The following is a 14,013-nucleotide window of genomic DNA, read 5'->3' on the forward strand; positions in this document are numbered from 1 at the left end:
GAATTGCACGCGCCCAGCGCAACACGACGGAAGAGCTGATAACCGTTTTAGGGCAAACGCGGGGGATACGTTACTCCTTACAGACATGAGGCGACCGACTTTAGCGCTGGCCAATGCTGCACCGCACAGCGACACGTAGTACACACGACGCGTTCAGACTCGTTTAGCTGCAAAGAAGCAAAACAAAAAAGCCGGTTCAAATCCGAAGGCATCTCGCGACGGCTCTAGTGGAGAGTTGCAGGCTGCCGCGCCACGCCTGACAAGCGACGAACCAAGCGCTCCAGCAGCGAGGCAACGGTCGTAATTCTCGACGACGCCAGGGAAAACGACCCACACGCGCGCAATAAAAAGAATATTTATATATAAACACCGGCGACTGGACGCGCTCACGGGTAAGTGTTTGAAGAGTCCGCAAAACATCCTACGCACTGCCGTCATCGATTTTACAATAAACGCTTCGACGTTTATCGATCGATTCGTCAGCTCCCTGCTGTATGATTTCCACCGCCGTACAGAGACTCGCAAGGGTTTGCGAGAACACTGGCAGCCGCTGTTCGTCAGACAGTTTCGTGTCACTCACGTGGTATACCGTCTGCTACAACATACAGGGGCGTCAAGATGACGAAGTGCATCACCAATTAGGGCCAGTCAAAGAAGCCGAGATGGCGCAGGATATGGAAAGTGACAGGATAGAACTGAGGAGAGGCAAAAAAAAAGTCTTCTGCGAGTGCACACTGGGGGTCCGAGATTCCAAACTGCCTCCTACTATCCTCACAGTCGACTTCAAACTTGGGACAAGAAGCGGGACCGTTAATCAACCCAACGTAGTAAAGCATCCACGAATAAATAAATACCCATAACAAGCACAGCTGTGGGTTAACGCGGCATGAACCTCGAATTCCCGGGAACAGGAAGACTGGAGAGGAATCCGACAGCTCCCACTTAGCCTCAACAACTCTTTGCTTGCGAACAGTCATCTTCTGTGCAGCTGAAATCAACTGCTGCGTCTTTCTGGTCGCGCTTGTCCCACCTCGACATCTACACTCAAGTCGCGCAGACGGCAAACCGAAGTATGGGACTGACTGCACGCCGCGTCTAAAAGTACGTCAACTTGATTGGCGTCGAAGTAAACCTCGCCGAGATGACGGCGCAAGCATCATGACGCGCCGGTGTCACGTGTCCCACCAGCACTTGCCGGCTGAATCCGTTTTTGACACGCAAGCGGGCAAGATAGCGGCAGCGATCGGAAGAAAACAAGACGCTGACATGCTTCGAGGCGCACGAGGCAAGAAAGTCGATACGTGCATGCAGCGCGGACTCGAGTCTGCACTTTCGCCGACACGAGAGGTCGCACGCCCTCATATGCTCAAGTGAGCACACGCCCGCTATCAAGCAGACTCAACGCTTACAGCGTCGCTTTGCTATCGGGAACGAGGCGCATAGAACGGGAGGCGGCAGCCGAAAGAACGCGCCCGCCTCCGTTGCTCCCCGAAGTAGTACGGCACAATGGCTCAGCAGTCTCGGCCCACCAGAGAGAGCCCGGAGAACAAAAGGAACTGACAGTAAACACAAGAACGAGAACTGACCTTGTGTCAATGGCACATAAGCGCCGAATGGACTACTACCGGCGTCTTCGAAAACCAGAAGCGCTATGGATTGGTGCTAAAAATAAACCAATAAGGGCGCTAAATTTAAAATATATAGAACGCGCTACGGAATTAAAACGAAGTGTCGGCTGTCATTAAGCAGAGGCCACGCAGGGATGCGCGGATTAACAGATGGGCGAAGCATTAAATGCGACCAGACCGGCGTGACCACCCTTTCCCGCACTCGGTCCTCTCAACGTCGCTGACAGGCTAAGGACAAATCCCCCCCCCCCTTCCCCTGTTCACCTCGCCTCTATCCCCCGATGCTGTTTGTTCCTGGCGTCAGCGCTTGACACCACAGGCCACAAAATTAAATAAAAGAACACGTTCGCGGGACAGGCGTGTCCGTCATCACGCGTCAGCCAAGAAAAAGAAAGGACACAAACGACCTCCCCCTCCATTCATTCCCGGCCCCCAGTTTATGCAAATTGCTTCAAACGCGCACGCGCTTCCCTAAACGGGCGTGACGTCTCCCCGCCCCGAGAGCGTATTAGCGCGCGTTTTCGGGAGAGGACCGACACACCACCACGACCGGCGACAGCGCGTCGTCGGGCTTCAACGCGTCTCGCACGAACCGCGCCCAATCGAGACCAGGAAACGGTTCGCACGCACGCACTTGACACGGTCAGGAGTGGCGCTTAAAACATACGGGAAAACGGAGAAACCTGCGGGAAGGGCCGGGCATTATTGAGAAGGGGGAAAAATGGACACATACTACGGTGGTGTGCTATAGTTTGCTTATATAACTTGCGGTCGAGCGGAGCGCAACGGATTCTCTGAGCACAGTTTTGCGCAACAGGCCCCTCACCCCACCCTGTTTTCAAACGGAGAACGCACGCCCCCCTCCCCTCCAAATCTAAGAAAATGAACCGCATCCGGGTGCGTACAAGTAGGAGGGGCCGAGCCGCAGCACAAACGGTTGCGCGTGCGCCCTCCCTGAAAACCCTTTCTTGTCAGCGTCACGGCGGACTGGACGTGACGTGAATGCACGGCAGCAGCGAAGGCGTGCACTGGGTACACAAATGCCGAGTGACAAGAGATCAGGGCGCAAGGTGCGACCTCCGAGACAGTTCCCGCACAACAACGCGACGCGCGAGTGACAGACCGGGGCGTGCCGCTTTCCTCGGCCAGGGGCGAAAACCAGGCGTTGAAACGGCCGCTGCTGCCTCGCTTCCCAGCGCGTATTACAAGACTGTTAGGCAAACAGAGGAGCGCGCGTAAGGACTTCAGGGAACAACAGAGCACGCGGCAGCATCTTCCGCCTGCCACCGGTGTGGTTCCCTCCTCCAAGGAGGGCCCGGTACTCGTTCGCCCCCCCCCCCCCCCCCCCCACTTGAAAAAAAAAACAGGGAGGGGGGGGGGGGGGGGGCGACGACGCCGGCGTTATTAGCGCATTGGGGAGCGTCAGGCCGACGGAGCGGGCACATGTGTGGCAGCTCCGAAACGGGGGAGGGGGGCAGATAGAAGATGTCGCAAAGCTTTGGGGAAGGGGAGTGCGGATGTGAGCGGACCTCCGCCGTGCTGTCGCTCTCTTTATTAATCTCTCGCCGCGTTCGTCTTTCTTTCACCTCCCCTAAACTGCACTGATTTGCATTCTTTTAATTTGTTTCTTGTTGCTCGGCGAGGATTGTTTCGATGCGCCTCGCGTTCCGCCTCGTTTCACACGGGATAGTGTGTCAACGTCACGAGGAGGAGATGCACACAGGCTCGCTTCGAGGTGACGGCGCGACACGGGAGACGACGGGACAACCTCCCCCCCACCCCACTCCCTGCCCTCCTTCATGCGACGAGGCCGTGGAGGAAAGCGCCCGCCCGCATGGCACGCAATAAGACGCCTTACGGCGCTTCTTAGCACGCGGCGTTTAGCAACGTGGGAAAGAAGCAGCGGCTCGCAAAAACATTTGGCCGAACAAGACGTAGGCGCCGCATGGACCAGGCTTTTCGAGAGAGGGAGAAAACGTAGGAAGGCATCGCGGTGCGCACAGCTAGCAAGTGGCACGGGAGAAACGAGCTAAAGAACACAGAAGAGAAAAAAAAAAGACACATGGTCTTTCACGGCGCGCCACGCCTATAGTCGAGAGCAGAGGGAGCGAAGGGTAGGGATAAGACAGAAAGCGCCGGTTCGATAGTCATCACTTTAGAGCGCCGAGTCCACGAGTGATGTCCCCGATCTGCGGATCCTCGCCACCGAGTGCAGAGCCGCAGACGACCAGCGACTATCGGTTCACAGAAGTACACCTGCCAAAACGAAGGCGTCTCAGTTACGGTGCGATGGAAGATCCGCAGGCGGCGACCAATGTTTGGAAAGCATAGCGCGGGGTCACCCGCAACAGTCGTAAAAGGCTGCCACCGTCTGTCGCGAGGAAGACACTTGGCGAAACTAAGAACAAACAGAAAAGGCGTCGCTGGACGAACGAAGCCGAAGCGGCGGTTGGAGCTGAGCCTCGCCGAAAGAAAAGAGGCGCCGGCAAAGAGACCGCAGACAGGCAGAAGAGGGGAGGCGCCGTCGAAGACCACCAGGCGAGCCGACGGAGGAGGTGGGAGAGAGGGAGAAAGACAGGAGCAGCTTGCACAAACCCACACAGATACACAACACGTGCGCAACGCGCGGCGGCGGCGACGGTGGCGCCTCTTTACGACAGCGACAACGTGTCCGCCACACGCTCCGTGAGAACGACCTTGGGGAAATTAACCGCGCCACACACACAAACACAATCGGACTGTGAGGCGGAAGGCGGAATGACGGCGCCGGGCGTGGGATCGCAGGCGCCAGAGGGAGGCTCCTCCCGCGCAGGCAACGAAGACGACCCAGCCCCCCACGTATTCGAGGAGGGGCCCTCCCCGCCGCAGCAGTGCCACGTGCAAACGGCGGCGCAGCTTTGCGCCGGGCGTAGTCAAGTCTGCCTCCTTCGACAGCCATTACAGAGGAGAGACCGCCGCTGAATACACCACGCTCATGGAATATGTGCCCGCAGAAGGCAAACAAAACGCCATTCCACTGCGAGCAGTGTACGAGACAGAATGCGCGCACGTGGATAACACGCAAGTCTGTGCCCCAATGGACGCTCAAGAATCCGCGCAGGCGGATATGCCATAGGCTGGGCTTTAAGGGCGGATTTTTCGCAGCACTCCGCACACAAGAAAGCGGGATGTTTGGACTGGCAACGGCCTCTACGCGGATCTCGGAACCTTGATGGACGCGCACAAAGACGGATCGGAACAAAGTGTTATACGCCTCCCGCGCACCAAGAACAAAGCTTGGTCTCCTCCCTTTCACTCCCGGATGTAGCAATAGAGGGCGTCAGCACCGCACACTCGCAATCCCAGCGTCACCCAGAAACAAAAGGCTTTTGTTTTCGTCCCCCAGGGTGCCCCCATTGCACCAGCGCCGGTTTCACAGTAATGGCGGACAAAATATGTCCGCTCGCGCGGACACTCTACGGAAACCAGTCGTGCCTACCTACCCGCCGCAGTCCGGGCTCTGCCACGAAAACGCGGCACAGTCCCGACGCCAGCGGTAAACGCGCGTCCGCTCCTTCACCTCGCCGCCGACCGCCCCCCAATTTCTCCAGACGCGAGGCGAGAAAACGGCCGGCGCATCACCACCACACGCGAACGGAGGGGTCGCCTGGCGAAAGCGCAGGCAGCAGAAATGAAGACCGCGGCCAGCCGAACGTAAATCACAGCCTCGATCAGAGCGAGGCACGCTACGATAGCCGGAAGGAAGCCTCTCGGGGGGGGAAACGCAAAAAAGATGCCGGCGTTTTGTCTTTCGGGACCGCCACACACAGTTCCCATTACGGGAGGGCTATCCTCCTCCTCCAACACTGCCCTCCCGTTCCTCCTCGCAGCCAACCAGAGAGCGCGGCCACACCGGCTCCGTGCGAGCCCGAGAGATCTATCTCCTCGGTATTGGCGAGCGCCGTCGAAAAGGCGCCGCCTTTTGGCCGTGGGAAGCCCGCTTGACGGACGGCCGCCACTGGGCCGTCATTTTTCACTGCCTTCGGCTCCTCTGGAATGCGCCGGCACGCCGAACCTATCGTCTTGTCCTCTCCACCGAGGGCGCGCTTTTTTCCCTTCCCCGTCCGTCCTTATAGCCGGGCTTCTCTCTCCGCCGCAATCGCGGTTCCAGCAAACGGCAGCGAAGACAGACTCGCTCCTCCGGGACCGCGCTTATCCGCAAATGGCCGTCATCAAACGCGGAGTGAGAAAAATCCCGCTCCTGACAAGCAGACACCGGGAAGACAGCCATCTTGCGACCGACGTTTGGACGGTCAAACGCCACACAGCGGCTGGTTCGGGGAGAGGCTGCTTGGTAGGAACAGGACACGACTGCACTGGGTGTGGGGGTCGTGAGGAGTTTTCCGGGAGGCTCGGGCAACTGGACTTAGATTGCTTTTCGCGTTGGAATTGTACACGATATACATTTTGAACCCAAAGAAAGCGGAAACGAACCTTCTGGGAGGAGGAGGTGCTGAAAACGAGCCTAGTGGAAACTTCCCGTTTACGCAAGCCCTGCTTGCTGCTCATTTCAGGCAGGCAAAACAGCTTTCCGCGCACGCGCGCGCCACAAAGGGGCGCCGATTTCGCGCGCGGCATTCGTGACCGCACTACTAAGAGCCGAGCAAGGAGGGCGGGCAGGGCGCGGGGAGAAACAAATGCGCGCCCCGAATCCAAAACCAAAAGAGCTAAGGACACGATGGGGGGGGGGGGGGGGGGGGGGGGGGGGGATCAACATACAGCGTACAGAGGCGGCGGCGTCATCACAAAAACAGCGTGGAAAAGAAAGAAACGAACTGCGCTCCGCAGATGGGATCGCCCAAGGCCCCCGGATTTCACGCATCGTAGGTCACGGCGTCAGCACGCGCGTGACGACGGTGGGGGCTATCTCGCCGCTGGTACTTCTTCCCCCTGCACTCCCACTGGAGGGCGGACAAGGTTGCCCCGGGAATGCAGACGCCGCACACGCGATGAACAACCCTTCGGCTCCCAGGTGCTTTCTGGAAGGGGGGGGTCCTGCACTCGAGGCACTCCCAAGGAAATGGCGAGGCTTCCCGCGCAGCTGTGGTGCACGGACGACGCCGCGTTCCGAGACACCGAACCTCTGTTTATTGGGAAGTGGAGGCGAATGAGCGGAGAAGCCACTCACACAGTCCACCATCCGCATGCTGTAACCTCCACGGACTGAGCTTGGACCGTGCTCTCAGTAAAAGTGGGCGAATAAAGGGTTCGCCGTAAATGGTTCACACTGTTAGTCGAATCTCGTTATAACCAAGCGGTTTATAACGAAATAATGAATATAACGAAGAAATGACGATTCCCCTTCGAAGCCCGGTCAACACGGGCTATATACAACGAAGATCCGGCTGGAACGAAGTAATCGCAGGGCCCCTTCAACTTCGTTATAACGAGGTTCAACTGTATATTTAAACCTCATTTTTATCTCATGCGGGGACATTCTACACCAAGAGAGATAGAAAACAATTTAACGAAAGGAAAGGCGGAGATGTCGGCCGGCGGTAAGAACCACACGCCGACGCGGCCACAGAAAGCTCGTCACATCGGGACGTTGCATGAATGCCACAGCGTAAGGTGGAATGCTTTCCTCGCGACCACACCTCGGTACGGTGGCAACAACCCGCCAAGGGTGGGCGAGCAGCAGACGCACGCTACGACGACAGCACGCGACGGAGGGACGGATGCTGCCCATCAGCCCCGCGGCGATGACGCAGCCTTTTCCCAGGCTCAACAGCCTCCCAAGGTCACGCCGCCGTTACCCTCCCGTCGAGGCGGGAAGAATAGATGCGCAGCCACCCCGCCCCCACTGTCCTCCGCCCGCCGACCAACCAGCATCGCCTAGAGTAGTGATTCATAGGCCTCGGGGTTAAGTTCCCTTCGCACAACCCCGACCGCCGAGTGCTCCGACCCCCGAAGCGCTCTTAAAGGCCAAACGACACAAACAAGCGGCCACGAGTACGGCAAGAGCACGCCATAACCAGGGTTGAGAATAAAGACAATACACGCTCAGCCAGCACGTCACATGGCAGCGCTGCAAATGACAGCTCGGTCTTATAAAGTCAATAACTTGGATGGCAAGACTGCAAGTTGTCTGTGCGCGCGTGCGTGTGTAAAGAGGGGCGGAGAGGAGGAAACCGTATACAGGTTCACTGTCAAGCCTGGAAAGCACACACCGCCCTCGCATTTTCGCCAAGATGGTGTGCACCAATCGGCGCCAACAACTCATACACAGGCTTGGTCATCTTAGCAGGGGAGAGAAGAGAACTGGTGCCGCCAGTGAATAGTCAGAAGAGATTGCCGAACTTGCGCGCGAGAGACCGAAACGTGCTCTCACAATTCTGTCGTTGAGCGCGGGACGGCGTATTTCAACGGAGGGCGCAGACCCGAGTTCGTTTTCCACCGCCACACAACGCGACCACCGGCAACAAACAGTGCCTCAGCACCACCGCCTCCCTGCGTTCCAAAGTCATATCGACGTACAGAGATTGCTTCTTAAGCAGCTGACCTTTTCGAAAGCTTTGACAACGAAATTGCCCGACACCTGTTTTCCGCATCCGGCAGCGACAGCGTCCACCGCAAACGCGAGAGGGACACGCTCGGGCGCAACTCACGGCACACTTTAGGGGGTGAATCCGGGGCGATCCAGCAAGCTCCGTCGGGACGAGGAAACCGCCTCGAGCCTGGGAGTGTGTACGCAGACCGAGGAAAAAGACCCGGCGGGCGCCACACACGTCGAAGGCGCGGCGCGGTTTCTTGGGGCTTTTCGCCTTTCACGCCAGCGCGCACGGCTTTTGTAGACAACAGGCCCGCGCGGAGACGAGATGGCGACGAAGGGCGCGGCTAAGCCTCGGGGCGGCGGCCTCGGCGGCACGATCCAGGAAGTGGCCGGCTTTATATAAGCGGCTTCCCTTCCTCGCGCTCAGACATAAGCCGGGAGAAAGTTGCAAGCAACGACTCGCGAACCTTAGCGACTTGACGGCGCAGTCTCCTCATCAGGTTTGTGTGTGTACGCTGACAAGCACGATTATACAGAACTCTAAGGGATGAAGGAAACCACAGGACGACGCACTGGGACTGGAAGCGTGGGCAGAAAAAAATGCAAACCTCCTCTAAACGATTCTGTGCCCAGTGCCCGGCCGCGAGAAGAAAAAAGTGTGCGATGAACGCGAGCGCCACCACCGGTCCCTGTAACACAGTCTGTACCAGCCGAAGGCAAGAGCGGCTATGTCTTCGCCCCTCCAATCGAAGCGACCATGGCCGCGTCACATCATCGCTTGAAGAAGACGAACACGCAGTGTCACTGCCTCTGTCCGGGGCCTCTCGGCACGCAAGCACGCACACAGGGCGCACAAGAGTGCTAGCTACTCCACGGGTCACCGAACGGCGTGACAGACGCGTAAACGCGGAACCGACCTCGCTGCCCAGCGACGCACGGGAACAGTTCCGGCCCACACGCCGCGAGGCCTCGCGGCCAATCGAGCAGAACCGCGACGGCCACAGCAGCAGCCGCCGCAAACCGATTCGACCACGGAGCCCGGCGGCACGGGGACGCACACGGGCCCCTCGAGACGCAGGCAGAGGACCAAGCCTCATCGAGCCAGCCGGCATGTCAGACACAAATCCCGTTCGAAGACGTCGGCCCGGCAACGCCCCTTCTCCGTCGGCACAGCGGGCGCAGTGCACGATCGTGGAGATGAGAGGACCGCGCAGGGCACGGCGGAGAGGGAGACGGCCTACTGGAATTGACAGGAACAACGGCCCGCTTCATTCCGTCCGGCGGCGCATCCTGTTTGAGGGGAGCACCGGAGGGGGCAGAGGCACGACCGTGAAAACGGGGGACGCCGCGCGAGAGGGGAAGGCAGAGGACGATGCTGCTGCTGCGGGGCGTGGTGCAGAGAAGTCGGTCTGCAGCGCGGCCCGCGGGTGATTAGGAGGAGACCTCGAGGCCCGAACAGCGGGAGGAGAGCGCCGCCGGCAGCCACGGCGAATCGCACGGTGGCCAGCCACCCCTACGAGGGCAAACGATGCTCCCCCCCCCCCCCCCCCCCCTTCTCACCGCGCACGACCGCAAAGACCCCTACTACACTACGCACACGTTGCGGTTGTAGGTCGCGCGGTGCACTCCGATCAACAAGGCAGGCAATCGACATCGCTGGTCAGTCAGCGGCTATAGCTAGGCGAAAGGGGGCCCGACCGTACCTACACACGAGGCAGCTTCGCCTTCAACGCTACGTCTAGGAACGTTGGAACTTCAGAGGGAACGCCGCATTAACTGCTCGCGAGCAACGGCGACGGCACGGCGGCATTCCAGCGCTCACCGCCAGGGGCACGGGAGGCCCCGGCTTGCCAGGAGTCCCCGAGAGTAACAAAAGGCCGGCCGGCCGCCCTGGCGGCCGGCCGTAGCAAGGGACGCGCCGCCTTCGACGCCTCGTCAGGGATTCGCACGCACACCCTCCTCCTCCTCAGCTGTCACACAGGTAGGAACGGTAATCGATTCCCGAACCACTCGCGGCAGAGTCCGCCCGGCCAGCCGGTTCTATCTGAAGGTTTGTCGTTGCCACACTCTACCTCATCGGGGGGGGACAACAACGTCGGCCATTGCGGCGACGCGGGGCCGAGAGGAGCGTTCGAAACGAACGCCACCAAAGGAAGAGAAGCGCTGTGATGGATTCGACGGGAAGCCGCAGGCCGCGCTAGCCGTGCGCGGCCAACCGCGAAATGAAATTGGCTCCCGCGTTACTGCTGCTCGCCGGCTGAGAACAATCGACGAGAGCTTGTCACGAGCGCCACGAAGCTGCTTGGCTGCAGGCACTAACGCTCGTGGCGTTTTAAAGCGAAAGCTTTAGGGGCCCGCTATGCAGAAATGCCGGTGTCGTCGGCGTTGACCGTGCGTTGGCCGTGAGCGAAAAAGCTATCGCTTTATTGGGTCTTACGGAACAAGCAGCGAACGGAAAAGACAGGGAATAATACGGCCTTGGGGCCACGGAATCGCCGACGTGTGCGACTACGCGAGCACGTAACGTTACAAAATACTGACAGCTGTGCCCGGAAGTTTATACCGGGGCCTCGTGACCGCTCGCCAACAGTGCACGAAGAATTGAAGAGTGCCGAGGATGTCCTATCGTTTCTATGCGTGGCTACGGGGAACGTTGCTTCGACGGGAGACTACAGGCAGCAAGGGACTGCTAGCCTGCATTTTCGGTACACCGATTACAGATAAACGGGCACAGCAACTAAAGGAGATCGCACTTATGAGAGTTACATTTTTCACTCTCGCTGTGAAAGGAGATCCTCGGGAAAAGGACAGGAAGAAGGCTGACCACGGTAATGCTAAGCACCGCGACAACAACCTTCCAGTCACGACACGGGGGCAGCTCCTTTTGAGACCAGCCGACCGCTGCCGTCGGTCCGTGAACCCGCCGGACAAGAGAAGACCGTACGCACAGCAGAGAGAAAGAAGGCTCGCATTCTCCGCGTCGTTCGGGAACCGCACGGCGGCGGCGTTCGACGGCCCGTCAAAAAAGCGATGCGATGCGGCGGCGCCGCCGCCCATGGACCGCATTCCAAGACCGCAGAGAGACGCGACAAGGCGGAGAAGGGAGGGAAAGAGGGGGAGGGGAGAAGTACTGACGCACCGCGAGTGTCGTGCACAAAAATGCAAACGCCCGTCTTGAAGAAGGGCGGGGTGGAAGAGGATGAGGGCACAAGACGACAGGCTGCACTCGGCGGTGGGTGGGGGGAGAGCCTAAAGGCGATCGCCGCCTTGCGAGGTCGCAGAGGCCTTCCCTCCTCATCCTCGCGCCCTCCCGACGAAGACGGAGCGGGGCATAGCAACGGCGATGGCTCGGGGGAGGCCATGGGAAAAAACGACGCCGCCGCCGAATCATCGCGACATGGGAACCCGGCGAGTGCACGCGCGCGATGAGAAACAAAACGACCCGCAAGCGTTACCACCAGACCGCTGCTGCTGCTGCTGCCACCCCGCGCGGACCTGATACGGGACTGCGGAGGAAGCGACAAGGACAGAGCTCCTCCGTATCAGCACCAGCGGGATGAGTGCAGCGGAAGAGAAGCAGAAGCGCATTCTGCGAACCGGTTAACCACAGCAGCAGCAGAGCTCTGTGCGATAGGCAGTTTTAAACACAATGTACTGTAAAATCTCCCCTAGTCTGCACAATAACTCGAGCGCCATTTTTAGAAACTAAGAACCGCACTTGGAAGTGAGACTGAAAATAAAAAGAGACACGCAGCGCGGGAGAGTCTCACACCGCGTCCCATCTCTGCCACGCTATATCTCTTCGCTACGTCACAACAAATTGCCCAAAGTTCCACCTTAGCGAACGGGAGAAGCTGCGGATACCGTCAGTTAAGGAGGAGACTACTCAAAACCGAACCAGTGAAGCTAGCCCGATCTTAATACGGCGAACAAAAATCTCTAGGACACGGAAGTCTACAAGAAATGTCCAGGGTTTCGGAATCGTTCGCATAGTTTCGAATTCGATCAGGCGGTCGCGCACACAAAGACGCAAGTGATTAAGCCGGCACGAAAGCATGGGAAACGGCAAAAGGGAAGCCTTGTACAGAGTACAGCTCTGCGCGCTGTTCGCACGGGAACGCTGCGAAAGCAGTCGTCGACGGCGCAAACGCCTAGCTGGCCCCGGAAGCGAAGGGGCCAACGTGCCTCCCGGGGCTGTCGGATGGAGCGGAGCCGTCGCGACGACGGGTGGCGACACGAAGGCGCCCGTTTAATAAGAGCCCCTCACGCGCCTGGTGACAGCGGAATAACGCCAAAGTGGCCATAAACGCGACAGGCTCGGGGCGCACGAGGGGCGAGAGAGTGAATCAGCGACGGCTTCGATCGCCTGCGTGCGGGTCCCCTCCCCACCACCACGGCTCCGATGCGCTTGCTCTTTCTTGGCAGACTGGAAGCAAGCGAGGTCGACGACCAACAACGTGGCACTAACCGCAGCGCAGACTGAAAAGAACTGACTGAGACTAAAGTTTTCGCGGTGACCACCTGCGAGCCACACAGGCAACTACGACGCGAATTGCTCGTGAGAACATTCACATGAACTGCGAAGGAAAGGGCTCGCTTCTAGTTGCGACAGTCGTTTCGATCCGCCAGGCCTGCCGCAGCACATTATAAACGCCGCCCAATGTCCCCGCCGCACTACTTGCACTGTTTATTGCGAAGAATTTTCTCGTGTGACCTTGGTAAACGGCGAATGCTATCGCTAACTGCATGGCTGTGACGAAGGTTTCGTTAAACCTCTGCGCAGGTAGCAGGCCGATGCACTGCTAGCAAAGGGAGACAGTCCAGCGGCTTTTGAGGGCGCCAAGCGGAGAAGAGAAGAGCGATAAGTCACCGTCTCCAAACCAAACGGGAAATACAGAACCTGAAACGGGGGGCAAATGCTGGCGAAAGCACAAGCCGTTCGCCCAAAACACCGTCTCGACCAATTAACCAAGCTGCGCTCCCGTCATCGCAGCGAAGTACACACAGCGGCACGCTGAAGAGAGCGCCTTCAGGATGCACAGCGATGCGATAGGGAACATACACGGACCGGAGCTGGACAGCATGCGAACCGGGAAGGAGAAACGAGGAGGATAAAACGCTTTTCACGGCCAAGACGCTGAAGACCGCGGGCTCAAGACACCGAGCAAAGGTGACGCGTACATCCGCGCGTCAAACGAAAATGGGCGCGCTCTTTTCGTCAGCACCCCCTCTCCTCCTCCTCCTGTATTCAGCGCCTATTAGCGTTCCAATCCCACTCCTATACACAGCGCCGACGTGTGCACACACAAGTACAAAAACAGGGCCGTCTCCGGTTCCTCTCCGCGAGGGGCAGTTGAGCTAAAGAAGGGCGCGAAACCGGCTAGAGGTCGAGTCAATATAACGTTTCGTCACGAAGAAAAGGCCGCTGGCGAACCGTCCTCCAAGGCGCCTGCTCGCATGCGGGCAAACAAGATATAGCCCGCGAATCAACACGAAAGCCGAGGGCCAGAAGTAAAGAGGAGACAACACAGGTCGCCAGAGAGAAATAAGCGCCGGTGGGAAGAAAAAAAAAAAAAACACCAGAGGACGGCAACGCGCGCCAGCCGTAAGAACCCACCGGCGGCGGCGTTCCCACGCCGCGGAGCTGCGCCGACCAGCCGAGTCTCCTCCTTTCCCCACTCTACTATATCCTCCTCCCTTTTTCCTTTCAACCCCCCTCCCAGTACCTCGGCGACGCCAAAGTGCTCTTCCGCTTCCCTTGCAGCAGCATGACGACGCCGACAGATGCGTCAGAGGCTCTCCTTCGACGTGCTCGCGGGCGCAATTCCACGCAGAGACTTCGCTGCGCGCTGT

General features: G+C 58.8%; 1 protein-coding gene across 1 annotated transcript in view; it reads right to left on the reverse strand.

The window, feature by feature from the left end:
• The window catches only part of LOC144125419 (apoptosis regulator Bcl-2-like), a 71,924-nt gene that overhangs the window by 4,189 nt on the left and 53,722 nt on the right, over positions 1-14,013 (reverse strand). The window lies entirely within an intron of this gene.

This window comes from Amblyomma americanum, chromosome 3 (assembly GCF_052857255.1).
Source record: "Amblyomma americanum isolate KBUSLIRL-KWMA chromosome 3, ASM5285725v1, whole genome shotgun sequence".
Classification (NCBI taxonomy): Eukaryota; Metazoa; Arthropoda; class Arachnida; order Ixodida; family Ixodidae; genus Amblyomma; species Amblyomma americanum.